Raw genomic sequence first — 11627 nt, 5'->3', positions numbered from 1 at the left:
TGCGTGTTCTGCTGCGGTGCATTCTGGGAGATGTACACCAGGCACTCTACAATCCTCTGATGTGGAAAAGCTATATCCGGGCACAAAGGATCATGGGAACTCAAAGGTTAAGTGAAAAGATCCCTCAGGAACATGCTGTGTTTGCTTCCTTGACTATCTCTTACTTGCTGTCAGTGAATGTGAACACCCATACTGACCCTATAGTTCTCACAGCTGAAAGTTTGTTACAGTTGAATCCAGTTGATGTAATCTCCTGTGAGGTGCAATCTGGACCCCAGAATGATACATTGCAGCAGAAGAGTGATTAGTGTTGATAAATTCGTTTACCTCTGAGAGGATTGTCTAGACTGATACATTGTAGCAAACTCTCAGCTGTGAGAAGTGTTAGGTCTATATGCAGGGTGGATGGTAGGCTTTCACACAGGGCGCACTATCAATACCGTGGCTGGCGCAACCAGCTGTTCGTGTCGGCGCGTTATCAATGGCATGACCGCGAGCGGCTGCCACGTTGCCTATTGCTGGCGTCCCCGAGCAGACCATCAGCTAGCGCTCTGCCCGGGACTCCAGCACCGCTCCCAATATTTGGTCAGGGACTTCAGGGGTTTTCTATCGCTGGAGTCCCCGAGCAGAGAATCAGCTGATGTTCCGGGGACTCCAGCAATAGGGAGTGTGACAGCCCCTTGTGGTCATGCCATTGATAACACGCCGACATGAAGCACGCCCACAGTCACGTCGTCCATATTAGAAAAGCTCCAGGAACAGCTCACCTGGTTTGAACGGCGCCATTTAGTACAGAGTTTTATTAACCCCTTCAGGACACAGCCGATTTTTAAAAAAATCTAACACTTGTCACTTTATGTGGTAATAACTCCGGAATGCTTTTGCCTATCCAAGCGATTCTGAGACTGTTTTCTCGTGACACATTGGACTTTATGTTAGGGAAAAAATTTGGTTGATAAAAGATTTAGAGAAAATTAGCAAAAATTTGCATTTTTCTAAATTTAAATGTATCTGCTTGTAAAACAGATAATAATACCGCACAAAATACTTACTAGTTCACATCCCCCGTATGTCTACTTTATGTTTGCATCGTTTTTTGAACGTCCTTTTATTTTTCTAGGACGTTACGAGGCTTAGAACTTTAGCTGCAATTTCTCGCATTTTCAAGAAAATTTCAAAAGGTGATTTTTTTTCAGGGACCAGTTCAGTTCTGAAGTGGCTTTGAGGGCCTTACATATTAGAAAGTCTCCATAAATCACCCCATTTTGAAAACGGCACCCCTCAAAGTATCCAAAACAGCATTCACCCTTTAGGCGTTTCACAGGAATTAAAGCAAAGTAGAGGGAAAATGTAAAAATTTCATTTTATTTCTGTACCACAGAAGGTTTTACCCAAGAAATGCAACTCAATATTTATTGCTCAGATTCTGCAGTTTTTAGAAATACCCCACATGTGGCTCTAGTGCGCTCGTGGACTGAAACACCGGCCTCCGAAGCAAAGGAGCACCTGGTGGATTTTGGGGCCTCCTATTTTATTAGAATATATTTTAGGCTCCATGTCGGGTTTGAATAGGTCTTGTGGTGCCAAAACATTCATTGGAATTATTCTAAAGGTAAAAATCTACTTTATTGCTGAAAAAAACGTAGACGTTTTTAATTTTTACAAGGAATAAAGGAGAAAAAGCACCCCAACATTTGTAAAACAATTTCTCCCGATTACGTAAATATGCCATATGTGGTAATAAAGTGCTGTTTGGACCCACAGCGGGGCTTAGAAGGGAAGGAGCGCCATTTGGCTTTTGGAGCTCAAATTTAGCTGGAATAGTTTTTGGGTGTCATGTCGAATTTGCAAAGTCCCTGAGAGACCGAAACAGTGGAAGCCCCCCAAAAGTAACCCCATTTGGGAAACGACACCACTTAAGGAATCTATCTAGGGGTATAGTGGGCATTTAGGCCCCACACAGAATTTATTAGAATTAGGCCGTGAAAATTAATATCAACATTATTTCCACTAAAATGTTGAATTATTTCAATTTCACACAGGATAAACGAGAAAATGCCCCCCAACATTTGTGAAGCAATTTCTCCCGAGTACGGCGATACCCCACATGTGGTCAGAAATGGTTTTTCATTAGAAAGTAATTAACCCTTTCCGAACTGATCCATGTTTTTCTTTTTTCTTTTTCCTCCCCACTTTCCGAGAGCCATAACTTTTTTACTTTTCCGTCAATTGAGCGGTGTGGGGGCTTATTTTTTGCGGGACGAGCGGTCGTTTTTATTGGTACCATTTTTTGGTACATAAGACTTTTTGAGCACTTTTAATTACATTTTTTGGTAGAGCCAAGGTGACCAAAAAACAGCGATGATTTTGCCGTTTTAAATTCTTTTTCACGGCGTTCACCGTGCGAGTTCAATACTGGTATATTGTAATAGCTTGGACTTTTACGGACGCAGCGATACCAATTTTGTGTATTTTTTTACATTTAGAGAAAAAATGTGAAAAGGTTCTTTTTTGGGACTTTCCACTAATAATAACTATTTACTTTTTGTTTTTACACATTTTATTAGTCCCCTCGGAGACGTGAACCAGCGATCGTTAGATCACTGGTAGAATACACTGCAATACTAATGTATTGCAGTATATTGTGATTTTTACAGGCTCCTGTAACAGCGTGATCGCTGTTTCTGTCCGTTAGTCCCGGGTATCAGCGGTAATACACAGCCGACACCCGCAGCGTATGGCGCGGGCTCAGCGCGTGAGACGCTCCATATATCACCCCCCACACCACGACATGCTATTAAGTCATGGTGCGCGAAGGGTTTAATGCGCAGCGGATGGTACAGAGTGAAAATTACAATTTTCCACTGATGCGCCATTTTAGTGCACTATATGTTGTGCCCAGTTTGTGCCACAAATAAAATTTTAACCGGGTTCTCCCGGGTATGGCTGGCATATCGGTGGACGTAAACGGCTGTTTGGGCACACTGTAGGGCTCAGAAGGGAGGGAGCGCCATTTGGCTTTTGGAGCACAGATTTAGCTTGGCAGTTGTTCTGTTTGGCGTTTTGCTGGCATTTCAGTTTATAATGTGGGGGCACATGTAGGCTGGGCAGAGTATATCAGGGCATAATAAGAGGGTATAATAATGGGATATGTGGCAGGTGTCGCACTGATAAATGGCGCCCGATCTTATCCGCTTTTGGAACGCTCTGCCCCATTTTGCATCGCCATATTCTGGGAGCCGGAACTGTTTTATTTTTTCTCCCCCGGAGCTGGGTGAGGGTTTATTCTTTGCGGGACAATCTGTAGTTTTTATTGGTACCATTTTGGGATACATGTGATTTTGTTGATCACTTTTTATTCCATTTTTCGGCAAGCCAGGTGACCAAAAACCATCAATTCTGACAATGATTTTTATTTATTTTTGACAGCGTTCACCGTGTGCTATAAATGACCGTTATACGTTATTCTGCGGGTCGGTACGATTACGGCGATACCAGTTGTATATAGGGTTTTTTATGTTTTGCAGCGTTTGTGCAATAAAAACTTATTTATAAAATAATTTATTTTCTGTGTCACCGTATTCTGAGAGCCGTAAGTTTTTTTTATTTTTCAGTCAAAAAAGCTGTGTAAGGGCTTGTTTTTTGCGGGACGGGTTGTAGTTTGTATCGGTACTATTTTGGCGTACATGCGACTTTTTGATCACTTTTTATTGTATATTTTGGGAGGGGTGGTGAACAAAACAGTAATTCTGACATTGTTTTTCGTTTATTTTTTTTGCGGTGTTCACCGTGCGGGAAAAATAACATTATAGTTGGGGTCGTTATGAACGCAGTGATACCAAATATGTGTACTTTAATATTCCTGACCTTCGCAGTTACAATTTAGCCAGTTTAGTTCGACATGGTCTTGATTGGCTGCAGGGATCGAATTTCTACTCCGACTACACCCTTGAGGCCCGCGGGGGTGGCGGCTCCGCTGCATTTATCCTCTTTGTTACAGCGAGGCACCGGGTATTATTCAGGGACCCCATCATGGCCTGGAAATCTGTCAGATCCCTTCTTGGTCTCCCTCCACATATGCATCTATGGGGGCACCCAGAGTTTCCTCAGGGGAGGGAGAACCCCCACTTTCGTGAAATGCACTTGCTGGGCATCTCTAAGCTTAGCCCTGTAATACACATTACTGACAATCGATATGACTTTTCAGGAGTTGCGGGTCTCACACAATCTCCGCACGGCATCATTTAGCCTATTGCCAGTTAAAGTCCTATTTGAGGTCGAAGCTACTCAATATTGCCCCAGAATGCACTAGAAATCTTTTAGACACTTTAACCCGTTAGTGACCGCCAATACGCCTTTTAACGGCGGTCACTAACGGGCTTTATTCTGATGCATAGGCCTTTTTACGTCGCGGCATCGGAATAAGTAAACAGCAGGGAGTGTCAGATCTCCCTGCTCTCCGCTGCTAGACGTAGCTGAGGGCTGGGGGCGTCCCTGCTCTGCCGGGTGAGATCGATATTAGTATCGATCTCACACGTTTAACCCCCTCAGATGCGGTGCTCAATAGCGAGCACTGCATCTGAGTGGTTTTGGAGAGAGGGAGGGAGCTCCATCTCATCCCACCGACACAATCGCCGAGTGTCTGTGTCTTCTATGGCAGCCGGGGGCCTAATAAAGGCCCCCAGGTCTGCCTGGAGTGAATGCCTGCTAGATCATGCCGGAGGCCTAGCAGATGCCTGTCCGTTTTAAACGGACAGGCATAATACACTGCAATACAAAAGTATTGCAATGTATTATAATAGCGATCGGAGGATAGGGAAGTCCCCTAATGGGACTAGTATAAAAGTAAAAAAAAAAGTTTAATAAAGTTAATTAAAAAAAAGCGAAAAAAAATGAAAAACCCACTTTTTCCCCTTACAAAATGCTTTAGTATTAAAAAACAAAATAAAGTAAAAAAGTTACACATATTTGGTATCGCCGCGTCCGTAACGACCCCGACTATAAATCTATTACATTATTTAACCCGTACGGTGAACGTTGTAAAAAAATGTAATAAAAAACTATGGAAAAATTGCCGTTTTCTGTGAATCCTGACTTTAAAAAAATGTGATAAAAAAAGATCAAAAAGTCGCATCTACTCCAAAATGGTACCAATAAAAACTACAAGTCGTCCCGCAAAAAAAAAGCCCTCATACAACCGCATCGGCGGAACAATAAAAACGTTACGGCTCTTCAAATACGGAGACACAAAAACAAATAATTTAGAAAATAAAGCGTTTTTACTGTGTAAAAGTAGTAAAACATACAAAATCTATACAAATTTGGTATCGTTGCAATCGTAACAACCCACTGAATAAAGTTATTGTGTTATTTATATCACACGGTAAATGGCGTAGATTTAAGACGCGAAAAAGAGTGGCGAAATTTCAGGTTTTTTTCTATTCCCCCCCGAAAAAAAGTTAATAAAAGTTAATCAATAAATAATATGTCCCCCAAAATGGTGCTATTAAAAAGTACAACTTGTCCCGCAAAAAACAAGATCTTATACAGCGATGTCGACGCAAAAATAAAAGAGTTATAGCTCTGGGAATGCGACGATGGAAAAACGTAAAAAATGGCCTGGTCATTAAGGGGTTAAAGCGTGGAATAGGGAGTTCTCTCAGCAAGATCTTACGCAGCAAATTCTAGGGGGATGGGCACGAGTACGTAAAGCTGTTGTCGGTGAACAATGGCGAGACCCACTTTAAGTTCATTCATAGGGCTATATATGGGATTTGACATCCCCCTCATCCTAATTTTCCTGATAGACTGGTGGCGTGCCCACTGTGCCCACCGTGCCACACACCGAAGACTAACCGGTTTCATGGTTTGTGGACCTGTCCTAAATGATTTGTATATTGGAGTGAGATTGTAGAGGCCATCAGGGAGACATGGGGAATATCTCCAGCAGTGGAGCCGCTACCTCTTCTATTTCATGCCTTCCTTCTAGTTGATAGAAGATCCCGGCTTACCCTCTGGCTTAAGCCACAGCCGCCCATTACTGAGGTTATATCTCAATTGATAAAACATGTATATCTGGATAGGTTGGTGTGATGGTATAGAACAACCTATAATCAATGATATAAGTGTAATGTATGTACTACTTTAAGTTAGAAGGATAAACGAGTCTATATTTTGGGTATAATTGAAAGGTTATGGAATGTGATAATCTGCAGATGTTCTGCCGAAACTGGAAATTGCGAATTCATTATGTTATGAGTGTACTACCAGGATCTAGGGAGTCTGTTTACAGAATTTTTGGGTTCTGGGCGTACAGCCAAGATAGATATGGGTAGAGCACCGGATTAAAAATTAGATGTAAAGAATAAGAACAACGTATGTAGAGATAAGAATAATGAGGAAAGAAACCACAAGAATGTATATGTGTCTGCACGTAATTATATGATATTTTTACTATATAAACTCTGTGTCTCTGCAAATAAAGTCAGAAGTATTTTTGCCTTGAGAGACGTCTTGGTGTCTTTACTTCTCCGAGCAGCTCGCCCCACCCACCTGATTTGAACCTGCATGGAGATCAAGGCGTAACGTGACTCAAATTGCGATCACAGAAATTGGCGCCCGAACGGGGACTTGACCAGACGAGTGGTACCCAGCCCGGGTACCTACCGGGACTAGAGTGGCGACTCTCCAGACTAAGGAACGGGCAGACCACAGCTGCAGCAAGGTAAGAAGCACTTAATTCTTACAACTTTGCTCTGCACCTTCCTGTCTGGTGGGCCACCCCTCCCGGTACTAATCCCAGGCAAAAAGGTCCACAAAAGAGGGATGTTTTAGTGTAAAAATCTGGTCAAGTCTATATGTAATCCTACCCTCAGGATAAAGTGCCTGATCTCCATGACAGTACTTGTGTGAATGTGCAAGGACGATAGTTTTGTGTCACAAATGAGTTTTTAAGAGAGAAAAAAAAAAAAAAAAAAAAAAAAAAAATAACATCCGATAATCCGGAAAATTACCAGAAACATGTGTACATGCTTCAGGTGACTACGGGGATTATGATAGGCTAAATTTAAGCCCGGAAATCGAAAATTTTGTGCAATCTGATAATCCGGAAAAATGCCGAAAATGTGTGTACAGCATTGAGGTACTTGCGGAGATTATCATGCACTGATTTTCAGCTCAAAATTTCAGAATTTTCTGCAATCTGATAATCCGGCATGTCAAATGAATAGCTTGATTTTACGTTTGCCTTGTTATTTGGATTAGGAATATTTGTCATATTACTCTTATGGGGTGGAGGATATCTCCTTGAGTGGTGTCTCAGACGAAGAAAGTAAGCTAGTTATAAAAGGAATTTAATTCTCTGGCCAGAGTAGAAGAAGGTTTAAAAAGAGTTTTGAGGGGATAAGTAACTGTCTAAAATAGGTGAGGAAGGAATTCACCTATCAGGAAAATTACCCCCTACATAACTTAGGGTCTGCCTATAGGCGACCACTTATAACTAGACAATGGGGAACTGGTGTCCCTATTAAGTACGGAAATTAGAAACTGTCTAAAACAGATGAGAATGGAATTCATCTGTCAGTAGCTAAAATCTGTAACAAAATCACAAGATGGGGAACTTGGTGTCCCTATTACGAGATGAGCACCCACAAGGACTGACAGCCAAACAGGTAGTGGCGGAAAGAGAGGGAAAGGATGTGACAAAAGGAACGAATCAGTTAATGAAGGCATGTGGAATGGGAAAAGCGGGAAGATTAGACCTGGAAAAATGGAATGAATGTTGTGACACAAAACGTGGATGGTTGAAAGATAAAAAGTTACAGGGGAAAGCAGAAGCATGGAGAAAAGTGTCAGAAGAAGTAGTACGAGGAGGTTTCAGGGAAACAGAATGTAAAGATAAGTTTTACTACACTTGTTATAATGAAGGTGATAAACAAGGAAAGGAAATAGCAAGTAGCCCACCAGGGTATGGGGTAGTCACGACGCAGGGACCAGGGGGATGGACGTGTAGAGTGTGTGGTCAGCAGAATCAAGCATGGAGGGATACTTGTTTTGCATGTGGGGCAGCAAGACCAGGAGGGCAAAATCCCCTAGGGATGTATCCAGTGGTACCAAAAATGAGTAGCACAAACCCCTTTGCCCCCTCACCTCAACAAGTACCAGAACCATATAAACAAACAATAGGGTTGGCCCCTGTAGTGTTGGCAGGAATAACCCCAGTAACAGGAGGAGCCGAGGGCTCAACGGATGAAAGAGTAGAAACTAGAGCGTATAGAGAGAAAAGGGAAAAAGAGGAGGCAGAAGAGAAAGAGGAAAGGGAAAGACATCAGCGTAATATGAATCAGGCAGAAGCAGCAAGGAAGCTTCCCGAGTCAAAAGATACGACGCAAGCATTAGAAAACGTGGGAAAAAGGTTACAAGTATTGACAGACCTATTTGCGACTGAAGCTGACAAAAATTTCAATAAAGGTAGAGAACATAAATATAAGCCATGGAACCCTAGGGATGCGTTGACTTTAGTTCAGAAAGCCCCTGACCCGGAGACAGAGCCTGTCCCTTTTTGGAGATATATAGAACAAATTCAGAAAATGTATTCAGCAACATGGGAAGACTTAGTGCAGCTCATACATACCAAAATGGGAATCTATAGCTCTACTGTCATGGATGATTTGGATCCCCCGGTAGGAGGGAATTGGGCTCAGACGGAGCCATCAGGACAGGACATGGTAAATCAATTGAAAGAATGGGCAGTGAAAAAGCAGGCAGAGCTAGGACTTAACCTGACAGACCTTACGCAAGATGGAAGTGAAACAGTGGAGAAATTTTATGCTAGACTTCAGACAAGCTGGAAAAATATGGGATACAGAAGAGATAACCAACTAGATACTAGACTACTGACAAACTGTTTTGTAGACGGGCTAAAACGACACATAAAAGACGCATTGTTAGTAGCTAGACCCGAGTACCGAAGTTTGGCCCCAGGAGACCTGTTAAAAATAGCACAAGGTATAGAGCAGGGTCAAAAAGCACAAGGGCAAAGAAAGAAACAAGTTGTTGGTGCTGGAGTATACCAGCCTCAGTACCAGCAACAGGCACAAAGGCCATTACGGAAGGATATAACTTGTTATAATTGTCAGGAGCAAGGACACATAGCCAGGAACTGTAGAGGTCCAAAACGTCCACGACAGTTCCCGCAAGTGGAGGGCGCGCAGCCTACGGCACCTCCACAGACACGACAAATGCAGCCATACCAGGCATAGGACAGTGGCAATCCCGAGGAAGGGGCAATAACACAGATACAAGTAGTTTCCTTAGGCCCCGCCCCTACGGTCCCGTTAAAGATAAACGGAGGTCCCTCCATACCCTTCCTTATAGATACGGGAGCAGCCATGACTGTCATTAAAACCCAATTACTTCCTTCCGAGATGTTGTCCCCAGATTATCAAGAATGTGTGGGTGTGGGAGGAGTTGTGGTGAAAAATCAAATAAGTAAACCTGTCACACTCCAATTTGGACCACACAGCTCGCTCGTTACTAGGTTGGTCACTTGTGATACTACTCCCGCTTGCTTGCTTGGTGCTGACCTGTTACAAAAATTACAGGCCACCATCGAGTATTTGCCAGATGGGACGGTAAAACTATGTGGCCAGCTGAATGAGGAGGAGTTGTGTTTGGTAGCGGCTTGTGACACCAATCCATGGAGTACCTCTACGCAAGCATACGTACAAGCATATACTCCCACAGAGCAAGAACAATGTTTGAAATATGTACCACACAAGTTGTGGTCAAAAAGTCCTACAGATGTAGGCATACTGCCAGTACCCCCGGTAGAGGTCAAACTGAAACCCAATCATCCACTACCTCAAAAGAAACAATACCCCCTCAGCCAAGCCCAATCAGATGCTATAACCAGTAGCATCAGGGACTTCCTACAAGCAGGAGTACTAAGGGAAATAGTGTCCCCATGTAACACTCCCTTATACCCTGTTAAAAAGAAATCAGAAAAAGGCCAACCTACAAAATATAGGATGGTCCAAGACCTGAGGGCAGTAAATGCGGCAACAGTTTTTAACACACCAATAGTGCCAAATCCCCATGTATTATTGGCCCAGATCCCAGCAGCATCTTCGCATTTCACGGTGGTGGATCTGGCAAATGCCTTCTTCTCAGTCCCATTGCACCCAGATAGTCAGTATCTTTTTGCTTTCACACATGAGGGAAAACAGTATGCATGGACTGTTTTGCCCCAGGGAGCACATAACTCTCCAAGTACCTATACGGCCGCAATGCAGTCGGTACTTGCAGAATGGGTGCCTCCCGAGGGAATAGTATTATTACAGTATGTTGATGATCTACTCCTTTGCTGTCCCTCCCAACAAGAGTGCGCAGAGGCTTCTGTGTCACTCCTCACGTTCCTAGCTAACCATGGCTGCAAAGCATCAAAAGACAAGTTGCAGTTTTGTTGCACACAAGTGGTATTTTTAGGACACTGTGTAGCACAAGGCACGAGGCATCTCACACACAGCAGAGTAGAAACTATTGTACAAATACCAGTTCCAAAATCTTTAAATGCTTTACGTACATTTTTAGGTTTAGTCTCTTACTGCAGGCCCTGGATCAGATCAGCATCGATCCTCATGCAGCCCCTGTATGATTGCCTAAAAAGTCAGCCATTCGGACTCACCCCAGAAGCTGAAGAGAATTTTCATAGCCTTAAATTAGTAGTACAAACAGCTCCAGCCCTTGGTACTCCAGACTATGACAAACCCTTCAGGTTGTACTGTACTGAACAAAATGGACATGCCACTGCAGTTCTCACACAAAGTCATGGACCACAGCAGCGCCCGGTAGCATATTATTCAGCTAGACTAGACCCTGTGGCCCGAGGTTCCCCATCATGTGTGAGGGCTATCATTGCTGTAAATTCAATGTTAAACAAGGCCTCAGATTTGGTACTGGCATTTCCAGTCCAAGTGTTTGCACCACATGATATTACTGCTATTCTAACTCAAGTACAACCTAAGCATTTGTCAACTGCAAGACATTTGAGATTAACCTGTGCTCTTCTTCTTCCTGAGCAGGTTACTTTACACCGCTGTACTATATTGAACCCAGCTACCTTACTGCCTTTGGAGCAAGGGGGAGAAGACGTAGGTAAAGTATGGTCACAATTTTTGCCTGAAACTGATGAACATGATTGTATGGCCCTTATGGCCCAGGAAACAGTGGGGTTCGCACATGTAAAAGATACCCCACTCCAAAACCCAGACCTAATACTCTTTGTGGATGGTTCAAGGTATTGTGTAGAAGGATCTTTTCTTACAGGATATGCAGTAACCACCGAAGATGTAGTCCTAGAAGCAGCCTCCTTACCAGCGTCCCGCTCAGCACAAGAAGCGGAGCTTAAGGCCCTGGCAGCAGCATGCCAACATGCAGAAGGAAAGACAGCAAATATATACACTGACTCTCGATATGCATTTGGGATTGCACACGATTATGGCCCCATATGGAGGGCAAGACAGTTTTTGACCTCTGCAGGTACACCTGTAAAGAATGCAGACTTTGTAAAATACTTGATGGAGACCCTGATGTTACCCACAGAAGTAGCAGTAGTAAAAATTAAAGCT

This window comes from Rhinoderma darwinii, chromosome 2 (assembly GCF_050947455.1).
Source record: "Rhinoderma darwinii isolate aRhiDar2 chromosome 2, aRhiDar2.hap1, whole genome shotgun sequence".
Classification (NCBI taxonomy): Eukaryota; Metazoa; Chordata; class Amphibia; order Anura; family Rhinodermatidae; genus Rhinoderma; species Rhinoderma darwinii.
This window is presented reverse-complemented; position numbering follows the sequence as displayed.